Source organism: Dermochelys coriacea, chromosome 11 (genome assembly GCF_009764565.3).
Source record: "Dermochelys coriacea isolate rDerCor1 chromosome 11, rDerCor1.pri.v4, whole genome shotgun sequence".
Lineage (NCBI taxonomy): Eukaryota > Metazoa > Chordata > Testudines > Dermochelyidae > Dermochelys > Dermochelys coriacea.
Window position 1 is genome coordinate 3789434 of NC_050078.2, and position 11374 is coordinate 3800807.

Genomic DNA, 11374 nt, shown 5'->3' on the forward strand with positions numbered 1-11374 from the left:
CATGTTTTGTGGGTGATTTTGTTCTTTCTAAAGGTAAAATGAGAACTGACGGGGTGTATTGCTGATTACCTTGGATCATGCAAATAGGTGAATACAAGTAAATGGATGCGATGCATCCGATGAAGTGAGCTGTAGCTCATGAAAGCTTATGCTCTAATAAATTTGTTAGTCTCTAAGGTGCCACGAGTACTCCTTTTCTTTTTGCGAATACAGACTAACACGGCTGCTACTCTGAAAGAAGTAAATGGGTTGTTAAGCTTGCTTTAGTTAAGGGCCTGTTATATTAGGATAATGCTTTGGGGAAGTAGTTATACTAAAGGCTGAAGTACTTCTGAAATGACAGAGACCTAAGGAGATAACCCCTGGTCAGATATTTGGCACTTTCATTCTGAGAGACAAAGGAGTGACCACATATGAGTATAGTACACCGCGTAGTTCCACAAGAGGGGCATTTTGAGGGGCTTTGGCAATCAGGTTGCTGTGCAATATTTAGGCAGTTAAACTACGTTTATGTATAGGAATTATTAATCAATGACTGATGTCAATCATCAGTATTAATGTTTGATGCTTAATTATGTACACACAAAAGGCCATATATGGAAAGGATACTTTACCCTTGTTATAATAAGGGTAAAGGATCAAATATGGCACATAGCCATACTTTTACCATAAAGAAGGGTATAAAATACCACACCTAGTTCCTTCAGGTTCCTCAGGTCCCAGAGACAAACTGAACCATGTAAACTGAACCATGACTTCCCCTCAGATGGGCTCTGCTTTCTTTTCCTTCTGTCTTTCTCCAACGGTCTCTATAAAGTTTTAAGTATGCATAATGCAAGACTGTAAGTATGAATAATGCCGGAAACCACTTTACTGTACTGATCTTATTCTTATATTTGTGTATTTTAATCTTTAACATAATATCAATTCTAGTTGTCTGTATCAAATAAAAGAGATTATGTGGATGAGGTCATATCTTTTATTGGGCCAACTTTTGTTGGTGAGAGTGACAAGTTTTCCGCTCTTCATCAGGAAGAAGGAGACCTAAAGAAGAGCTTTGTGTAAGCTCGAAAGCTTGTCTCTCTCTCACCAACAGAAGTTGGTCCAATAAAGATATTACCTCACCCATCTTGTTTCTCTAATATCTCAAGAGCAACATGGCTACAACAATGCTATGTGTATCAAATAACATCTCCCTGTGTGTGGTTTCACCAATTTCATCTCCTTAATTAACTCTAAGTAACCATCTAAACAAAAAACCCGTTATCTGTGATGATTGCATGTTGCACACTAATAGATAATTTTATCATTATAATAATTGTATATATTGTGTAATAACTGATCAGGCTACAAGGCACATGTTCCTCTCCCCTTGGTACATAATTTTAATTTCCATCAGCCATACAAGATCTTATGACTTGATACAGAGAATAGATTTCTCAGCATCCTGGTGACCTTAAAGAGATAAACGAAGCTGAATTTGCAAAGAAGGCTTGAACTACAGAATTCAGATCCAGAATAGCATTTTGTGACAAAGCTTTGTTCTTGTCTCCATGGGTCCCATGTTTCCTGGAGGATTTTGCTAGCCTCAGAGTCTCACTGTGACTCTCCATGTAGCCCTTCTTTCTCTAGAGAAAAGGGTCACAGCCTACTGAGCCATTTTCATCATAAACCAGCAAAGGAGGTGAGGAGAAGCTACCCTCCCTTGCACAGTCTCTGTGGTCTCTCAGTCTCAGTGATTAATCAGAGGGCAAAAAGGAGAGCCCAGGCCTGCCCTCTACTCTGGGCTCCAGCCCAGGAACCCTAATAGTATCAGCTATGGTAGCTGACTTTTTAGAAACAGGACATATACAATTCCCTGGGCCTCTTCCCCACAGCAGCCCCCACTTCCTCAAGCTCCACTTCACCCTTACCTCAGGGCCTCCTTCCTTGTGCCTGATATGGTGTGTACTGCTCAGTCTCTCCAACAGCACAACTTTCTCCTACAGCTCCTGACACACATGCCCACCTGACTAACTGGGAGGCTTTTAACTAGTTTCAGCCTACCCCTGATTGGCTTCAGGTGTCCCAATCAACCTAGCTGTCCTCCCTGCCTTCTGCAAAGTTCTTAATGGGCCCCAGGTGTCTTAATGGAACTGGAGCAGCTGCCATTTGCCAATCCTGGGAACAGGGATTTGTTTAGCCTGTGGCTAATATGTCTGTCTCCCATTACTTTACTATAACCATCAGGCCTTGCCCCATCACAATTTGGATCAACTCAAAATCTAGGTTCGGTCAGGGGAAGGGTTTTTTTCCCCCAGCCCATTGTAATGCCATTTAACATAAGTCTTATCTGGATCCAGGTTCATATTTTCAGCTCCCCTGAAGTTCTGGGGTGTTTGGATGCAAGATTTTTGTTTGGGCCCATCTGCAGTGCAGGACTTTGTAAAAGACGCCATGAGGTTCAGAAAAAGTCAGAACTCCCTTGAAAATACTTACCAAGGGTCCTGGGGGATTTTCCATCAATGGAAAATTTTAAAATTTTAAAATCAATTTTAAAATCAAGACTCGATGTTTTTTTCTCAAAGATCTGCTCTCATCGAAATAAGAGTTCATTCAGGAGTTAGGTCTGTGGCCTGTGTTCTGCAGGAGATCAGACTAGATGATCACAATGGTCACTTCTGGCTTTATGATCGATGAGTCTATGAACCGCTATCTGAAGCTGATTGAACTACTGCACTAAAAATAGCAGCATAGCTTCAGTGGCACAGTAGCTGGAGAGGCTAGCCACCCCAAACACAGTCCTATCCAAGACCCTAGGTACATATTGGGGGCAGCCAACCTGCCCTGTCTTGCACATGCAAGTTGCCAAACCTATCCCCATATGATGGCACCATTGGCTCTGCTTATCTACTGTGCATCCTATATGGTACATACCTCACTTGGAAGGACCTTGTTGGACTCCTGTCTGAGTGGTTTCACTCTCTTAATAGGCTTGTGGGCCAATCTCGCACAGACCCGGTGTTAGACTAAACAACGCATTGGAGAACACATAACAACAAACCTGTTGCTGTGACAACTGGGCAGAACCATGCCATCAATGCAGCTGGATTCCAAGCTGATTTTGGAGGCTGTTCGAGCAACCCCCCTGCCCCACAGCCATTTTCCATCTCAAATGCAAACATCAGCCTCTCTCCACATAAACAGAACCAACCAGCCAAAGTGGGGGCGGAGGGTGGGGAAATATCAAAAAGGAAAAAAAACAAAAGCCCCAGTTCCCACTGCTTGTTCTTCATCCTGCATGACTGTAAATCCCCAGCTTCCTTGCAGGGAAATACTTTTATGCACTTCTCACGACGGGGGAGAGGTTTGGAGGATGCCTCAGCATCATGAGTCAAGTAAGGTAATGTGGAAAAAAAAAACCAATGCCAGAAAAGAATACAAAAAAAAACAACCCAACAACTAAAGGAGCAAGGAGGCTGAAAGGTGCCAGCAACTTAAATGAAATGCAACTTGTCTTAGGGTGTCCAGAGATGGGGATGGGAAATGCTTGTCCTGAATACCTTGCTTACAGTGGCTAGATGGTGTCTTTCTACAGTTGTGTGGTTGTGTGGTCTAGTGGACAGGACGTTGGCCTGGTGGTTAGGAGACCTGACTTGATTACTGGCCTCTGATGTGATGTTGGCCTTCCCCTCCTACCGTTCTTGACTAGCCCCATCTCCATTTTACCAAACCTTCCACCTTCCAACCTCTCAACATCTAATCGGAGTTAACTCTTTGCGCCAAACTCATCCCTGGTGTAAGTCATAGAATCATAGAATATCAGGGTTGGAAGGGACCTCAGGAAGTCATCTAGTCCAACTCCCTGCTCAAACTAAGACCAATCCCCAACTAGATCATCCCAGCCAGGGCTTTATCAAGCCTGACCTTAAAAACCTCTAAGGAAGGAGATTCCACCACCTCCCTAGCTGATAACCCATTCCAGCGCTTTACCACCCTGCTAGTGAAAAAGTTTTTCCTAATATCCAAACTAAACCTCCCCCACTGCAACTTGAGACCATTACTCCTTGTTCTATCATCTGCTACCACTGAGAACAGTCTAGATCCATCCTCTTTGGAACCCCCTTTCAGGTAGTTGAAAGCAGCTATCAAATCCCCCCTCATTCTTCTCTTCTGCAGACTAAACAATCCCAGTTCCCTCCGCCTCTCCTCATAAGTCATTGAGGGCAAGGAAGTTACAGTAGGGACCTTTTGCACAACTGTTGGATTCCTGATTGGAGCAACTTTGGCTTCCCTGTCAGTTATATCCCTTTACTGAGTTATTTCAGCTCAATGTGCAACTCAAGCACCATATATATCCCCAGAGAATTTCTCCCATCCTACCGTTCTTCCTCCATTTTATATATTCCTTCACTTCCCCATCTTTTCTTTTTTTCATAATGTCCCCCGACATTTCAAATTTCCTGACAATTCCTAGAGCTCAGGATTTTTCCCTCCTCCCGTTGTTGCTGCTAATGGGCCACTCAGCCTGAAGCCAGAGTTAATTAGACCACACAAAAAATGAATGGCACTGAAGGAACATAAATGGTTTGACTTCAATCCACAGGAGCCAGGAAATACAGTAAACAAAACAAAACACACCCTTCATCTTTCCCCTTCACCCTGCGCTGTCTCAGCTCTGGCACAGAGGAGAGGCATGCATAATGCTTATGCAAAAGCGAGCCGAAAAGAAAAAAAAAACATGGATGAGAGGAGCAGGGAAATCTTCAGAAGCTTTTGGCTCCACATCTTTCTGTGGTTTTGATTTTATTCCAAGCTTTATGGTACTTACGTCAAGGTTGTTTCCTATAGCGGGGTCCCTTGCAAGGCAAAACACCTGCCTGCTCTAATTCTGGAGATGCCATTTTTACATCCTTGTTGCTCTGACCATAAGTGCACTTTAAAGGAAGGTGGGACTGCATGACCGAACCATTGCAATTAACCTGTTTTGGCCTGTGAAATAGACTGAAAGACACCTGGGACCCAAATGCATACCTGGCGTAACTCTATTGGCCTGGGTGGACTTATACCAGAAAGGAATAAGGCCCTCTATTCTTTGGAAAGCGATCACCCAACTTGTACATCATGCTGGATTTGGATAGTTAGCTGCTCGGTTTTTTTTCTGGATCTATAATTACCAGCAAGCAATGTTGTAGCCACAAAGGTTGAAAAGTTTCAGAGTAGCAGCCGTGTTAGTCTGTATTCGCAAAAAGAAAAGGAGTACCCGTGGCACCTTAGAGACTAACAAATTTATTAGAGCATAAGCTTTCGTGAGCTACAGAAAAGACAGTGTGGTTTTATAGCGCATTGGACTGGGTGTTCATAGAGATGGGTTCTATTCCTGGTTCTCCAACTGATCTTGGGAAAGTCGCTGTGTCTCAGTTTCCCCAACTCTAAAATGGGGATAAGTGTATCTCCTTCATAAAGGGCTTTCAGATCAATGCATGAAAATCACTATATAAATAAGGATTATGATTAGTGAACTTTTTGGCCAGGCTCTTTGTTTATCAGAAACAATGAAGCTTTACAGAATGATTTCACTCCTGGAGAAGAGAGATCAGCAGCCTTCACACCACTCAGAAGAGACGATTCAATAATTATCTAAAACCAATCTGTGGGGGAGTGGAATTATTTCTTTCATTCCGCGTGCTCTAAAAGAATCCTGAAAAAAATATTTCTTTATCCTTTAGATTTAGAAAATAGCAATGTTGAAAGGTGCCTCTCTGTATTCTTTTGTGCACTTTGGATAAATACCTACAAATAAAATAAAGGTTAAAAAAAAGAACCTCCTAGTATAGAACCCTTCTAGTTAACCAGTCAGAACACATATAACCAAATGTTCCATATTTCTCTACATAGGAACATATTTAGGCTCCTAACTCTCATTGATTTGAGGATCTGTACTCTAGGGATTCTCAGAGTGGATAAGACTTGAGGTCCATCTAGTACAGTATCCTGAAGTATCGCTCCCCCCAAAATCCGCTTTTTCAGCAGCTAGATGTACCTTTCAGTGGGCTCTGCAGGTCAGTGGACTGGGGAAGCACATTTGAAAGGCAAAGGGAGCTCACAGAGAATGTACTCTCCCAGATCCAGCTTTAGTACCTCTGCAGATCTCAGCTGCTACGGCAGAATGTCATTGGGAGAGAGGTTGGTCCCTCAGTCAGAATGGTCCAAAGCCAAGCTGAACTAGAGGGAATATTGGGGACATTTAAATGGTCCGTAAATGTAGGTTATTGCTGGGGAATAGTAAATACTTGAGAGGCCAGTGATACATTAAACTGAGCAACTCAGAGAGGGGAAATTAACTATTGATTGATTTTTAATGGACCTTAGAGAATTGGGTCTTGCACCTTGTCATGTGTTTGTTTGTGCAACAGGATGGCTAATGAGCACTGGAATACACAGTTACTTTCCATGCATGTCACTCTTTAGGAGACAGATGCTTTTTCATACCAGGGAAAGAGGCATGAACCCTGACCCCAGGTTCATGGCATTCTGGGGTATGTAATTCTTTAGCAGGGAGACCATTTTGGTTGGAGGCTCCGTGTTGTGATTGGCTACAGCAAAAAATGCACGTATACAAATTTATTTTTTAAATTAAATCCTTGGGTTGAGTTTCCTGGTTAATTGCATCACATGTGAGTTAAATGGGGATGGGGGCTTGGGGAAAAGAGAGGACGATCTGAATGAACGTGGGTGGGGGGGGTGGAGTTATGGGGTAAGGTTATGGATCACCTCCCCCTATAAAGAGGGCTGAGCAACATAGTCAGTCTTGGTTTCCAGGAAGGTTCAGTGGGTTCTGGAAAGAGAGTGGGGATGAACTGGGCTCTGAGTGGGTGTTAGACTGCATGTACCAGTTTGTTTTTTTAGATGCAGTTCATCAGGTTTGAGAGTAGGAGGGGGTTGGTTTTGGTATTTTGCCAACCTTCTCTTTTTAAATAAAGTTACATTTTTACATCCACTCCCATCCCCCCACTTCTCCAAAAACCAATGCCAACCTCTCATGTTAGGCCTATCTTTGGGACTCATCAGCGTAGGATCTGACTAGGAAAAAGTTATCAAGCCAACAGGCATTAGGCATACCACCTGAGCAGCACTGTGGATAGCTCATTCAAATGCACTCAGGTTCTTGTTCAGAAATAAACCAAGAAGTTGCTAGACTGCAGCAAGAAAGGGAGAGAGAGAATCGTGGGGATTATAATGCCCTTCTGTTGAGTAAATTGATGGTATGTTTTCACTTCAAGTGATGTGCTGAATTCTGATCGCCTCCATGTTATAAAGGAGTAGAGTCCAGAAAAGAGCAACGAAAATGATTAGCGGCATGGGAAGGCTTCCATTTGAGCAGAGATGGAAAATCATCAGGATTGCGGGGGGTAGAGAGGAGACAAATGAGAAGTGACATGAGAAAGGAACATAAAAATGAATAGTGTAAAGACAGGAAATTGAATGATCCTGTTTGCTCTTTTTTATAATGCAGGAAAAAGGGGACACAAAATGGCAACCTTTTCAAAATGGAAGCTGGAAATACATTTTTTTTCCATCATGCAACTGTTACCTGTGAAACCCACCACCTCAAGGTGTTATTAAGGATTAGTGCAGCATTTCGTAGGAGTTTGAAAAGAAGTAGATGATTCAAAAATAATAGGAAGATTCAGTTCTATCAGGTTGAAAAAAATGTCTGTGGGATCCAGTGTAGCAGAGGCAGCTGGATCCCCTGTGTAGGGCAATGGACTGACACTCAGTAGACGTGGGTTCTAATCCTGCTTCTTTCACTGACCTCCCGGGTGACAATGGACAAGTCACTTTCCTTCTGTTTTTAATCCGACTTTGCCTTGTCTATTAAGATTGTAAGCTCATCAGGGCAGGGACTGCCTCTCACTATTTGTATGTACAGCACCTAGCACAACGAGGCCTTGATCGTGACTGATCCCTGCAGGTTTGCCATAATAGAAGATTAATAACATCATGCTTCAGTCACCAGTTTCCTAGAGTTAGAAAGAAACATCCTCTTTGAGAAAGCTGTTTCATTTGTTTCCATTATGGGGTCCTTGCCTCCTTCCTCTGAAGTATCTGCTACTGACTCCCGTCAGAGGCAGGACACTGGACTAAGTGAGCCATTGGTCTGATCTGGGATGGCATCTCCCATCTCACCGTTCCTCCAGATCACAGCATCAACCCTCACCCGCTCCACCAGCCCCTGAGGTTGTGTCACCTGTTAGTGGAACTCGCTGCACATGGCAAGCACTTGCTTCATGGGGGTTTTCAGAGGCAGCAGCAAGTGGCGAAGCCAGGGATAGAGGAACTGGGATCCCGCAGCCAGTGTGGGTTGTCCTGAACTTTCTTGGGTTCCTGCAGGGTTCAGGGGCTGAATCTTCCACCCATTCTGCCAAGGGAGCAAGCACTGCCCTGACAGAAGGAGCTGGGAGAAACTCGGTGTTAGAATCTTTCAGACTTTTCCTTCCCCCCCCTCTTAAAAACCTTCTTGAAGCCTTAGTAGCATTAGAAAATGCTGATAGCACAGAGATGCACTCTGGGCACCCTTCTCCTTCTGGCAGTGTTATTCCTATGCACCCCCCCACCCCACCCCCTGAGATGGAAGTGCACGGATAAGCATATATCTTATTTGCAGACTTTCATGCTGGCCAGATCCCCTCCTGGTTGAAACACCAGACAGATGCTCAGCCTGTCTCAAAGACATGCTTTCTCTCATGAAACTTTCCAAGCTGGTATGAGCCACATTGGGTGGCAAACCACATGTAATCTCCCCAGCTGGCATGCACTTTGCATTCACCCCTATCTAGATTAGCTCTGGGTAATTCCAGCAATGTCTCAGACTCCTAAACCAATTATCCAACAGAATGCATTGTGCTGTGCAATCTTAATCTCCCTGGGCAGTCTCCCACTTCCTGGGGTGGGGATAAAGGGAGAAAGCGGCTTCTTAGATATTTGCTTGAGTGTCTTTCTGAGGCAGGAGATCTGTTGTTTGATAGAGACATCTCAACAGATGTATTTCAGGAGGCAGATTCAGGGGAGGTTGATCCCCTGAGGCAGATTCAGGGGAGGATTAAATGGATCTGTGCTCTTCTTTCTGAACTGGGGTTACCCTTCTCCCCTCACCCCTATTCTGGGACAGTTTGCAGCTGCATCCCCTCCCCACCTCCAGGGAGGGAGGGAGAGAGAGAGTTTATGACAGAAGTCACCAGATGGCGCAATTACACATAGTCTTCCAAGTCCTTTTCCTTAGCATGCGAACAGTGTGGTATCTTTAAGGAGATGCTGTACTGTCCTGATTTTGTGATGCTGATTCTTTTGAGGGAACCATTGCAAACAGCAGGAGAGTTTGTTGTCTGCCTTAATCTCTCTAACTGGAATCAATTTTTAGTGGAGACTTGCTCCCTGTGAAGTGGGCATTGGTTTCTGAAAGAGAGGCTTGCCTGTGTGCTGCTGATGACCACCTCTGTTCCGGGACTGGTATATACAGTGTAAATAAACAAGTCACACTAAGAACATACTCTGCATCATTGATTTCTCCTTCAATAGGAAACTGACCTGCAAGGCCCTGGCACCTGCTACCGCTCAGCAGAGAGGGCAACATTATGTATTGTTTCCCTCTTCTCACTCTTATCCAACAATTGGGTTTTGGGGGCTCTATACCAGAAGCCTCATTTAGGGCCATTTCGTGAAGGATGGGTGGAATGGCAAGAAGCCCTCCTGCCCAGAGGTCAGCTGCAACTGGAGACCCAGTATTCAGGGAGTGTAAGGCTGATGGCGCCAGCCTCTCCAATGGGAATAAGAGAAGAGGTGCAGCAAGAGTGAGCCCAGGGCTTTTTTGCCTCCCACCACCCTGCACACAAAACACACACTCACCTGCCAGTGAAGCTGAATGAGCACAGTGGAGCACACAACCTGAAGCACTTGAAGGATGCAGTAGAGACCTAGGCCCCCTAGTGCAGAGCTAGAGTCAATGTATCCATGTGGGCACCCTGGTGTTATGATAATGTATTATGTGTGTTATGGTAGTGCCTTGGAGCCCTAGTCATGGACCAGGACCCGAGGGTGCTAGGTGCTGTACAAACCTAGAACAAAAATATAGTCCCCACCGCAAAGAGTTTGCAGTCCAAGTACATGTGACTTAAACCCTCAGCCCAGGCCCTTAGTCTTAATTCAGCACAGCTCACAAGCCTCCCATGGAAGCTGTGTTAGCTTATCACACCTGGTGCTTTGTGCTGATGCTGAATGCCTATGCCTTCTGTCCAGGAGCAAGAGTTCCTGTTTCCACAGTCAGCTGCTTCCCCCAACAACATCAACCGGTGTCGGTCGAGGAGAGGGTTGACCTAGCATTCTCCACACACGATGGAGATTCTAGGGCCTAAGGCCTATTCCCTCTGTGGCCTTGTATAAGTCTTTTCCCCTGCTTGTGCCTGATTGTTACATGGAGGGACATTTTCCTAAAGGATCTGCTCTAATTCAAACAGGGATTATTTGGGTGCAGTTCTCCGGCCTGCGTTGTGCAGGAGGTCAGACCAGATGATCACAATGGTCCCTCTTGGTTTTAGAATCTAATCCAGCTACCTACCCTGGACTGTGTGTGAGGACTAATTCATGTGTAACAAATGCAATATATTCTTCATTGTCCTTTTTCAGTTCTATTGGCTTCAGCGGGAGGAGTTGCTGATAGCGCCTTTCAAAAACTGGCCATGGATTTAGGTGGTTAGGTAGAGCTTTAGGTGCCCAGTTTCATCATACTCCCAAATATAACCATTATTTGGTTAATAATCTTGGTCTGTAGCTTTGTTTGCAAGCTAGCTTGTTTGTGAGCCTTTGATCTTTGAAATCCAAGCTCTTTCAATTGGACACGGGTCACCCAGGATGCTTCATTTCCCTGAACGGAGGAGCACAACTCTCTGAATCAGGGAGCAGAAGCAAATACTTTTGATTGCAAATTTTGCTTTTCCAACCATGTGCTGCAACATTTCCTTAAAATTCACACGTCAGCTGACGTGCCCCGCAGGACATTCACTCTGTAGGATATTGATGGGATGCCGGCCACGACGGAGGCAAACACAGTCAAAGTAAATTTTGCTGAAAATAAAGCCTATTAGCAGAAAACATTTGCATTATTGTCCCAGCTCTATCACCCTACAAGATAGTGCAAGGTATTAGACTATTCCAGTGCAAATTTAGATTTCTGCCATTAATACATTGAATATAACAGCACCTGGGAATCCTCCATTACATTACAACTGAAGAGCCACGTAGGCCAGTGGAAGATGAATAATGCTCTCACCAACAGTAGAGTTTTCAATTCCTTTCCTTCGGGCTTTCTTTTATTGATTCATAGACAAAGGATTCCCAA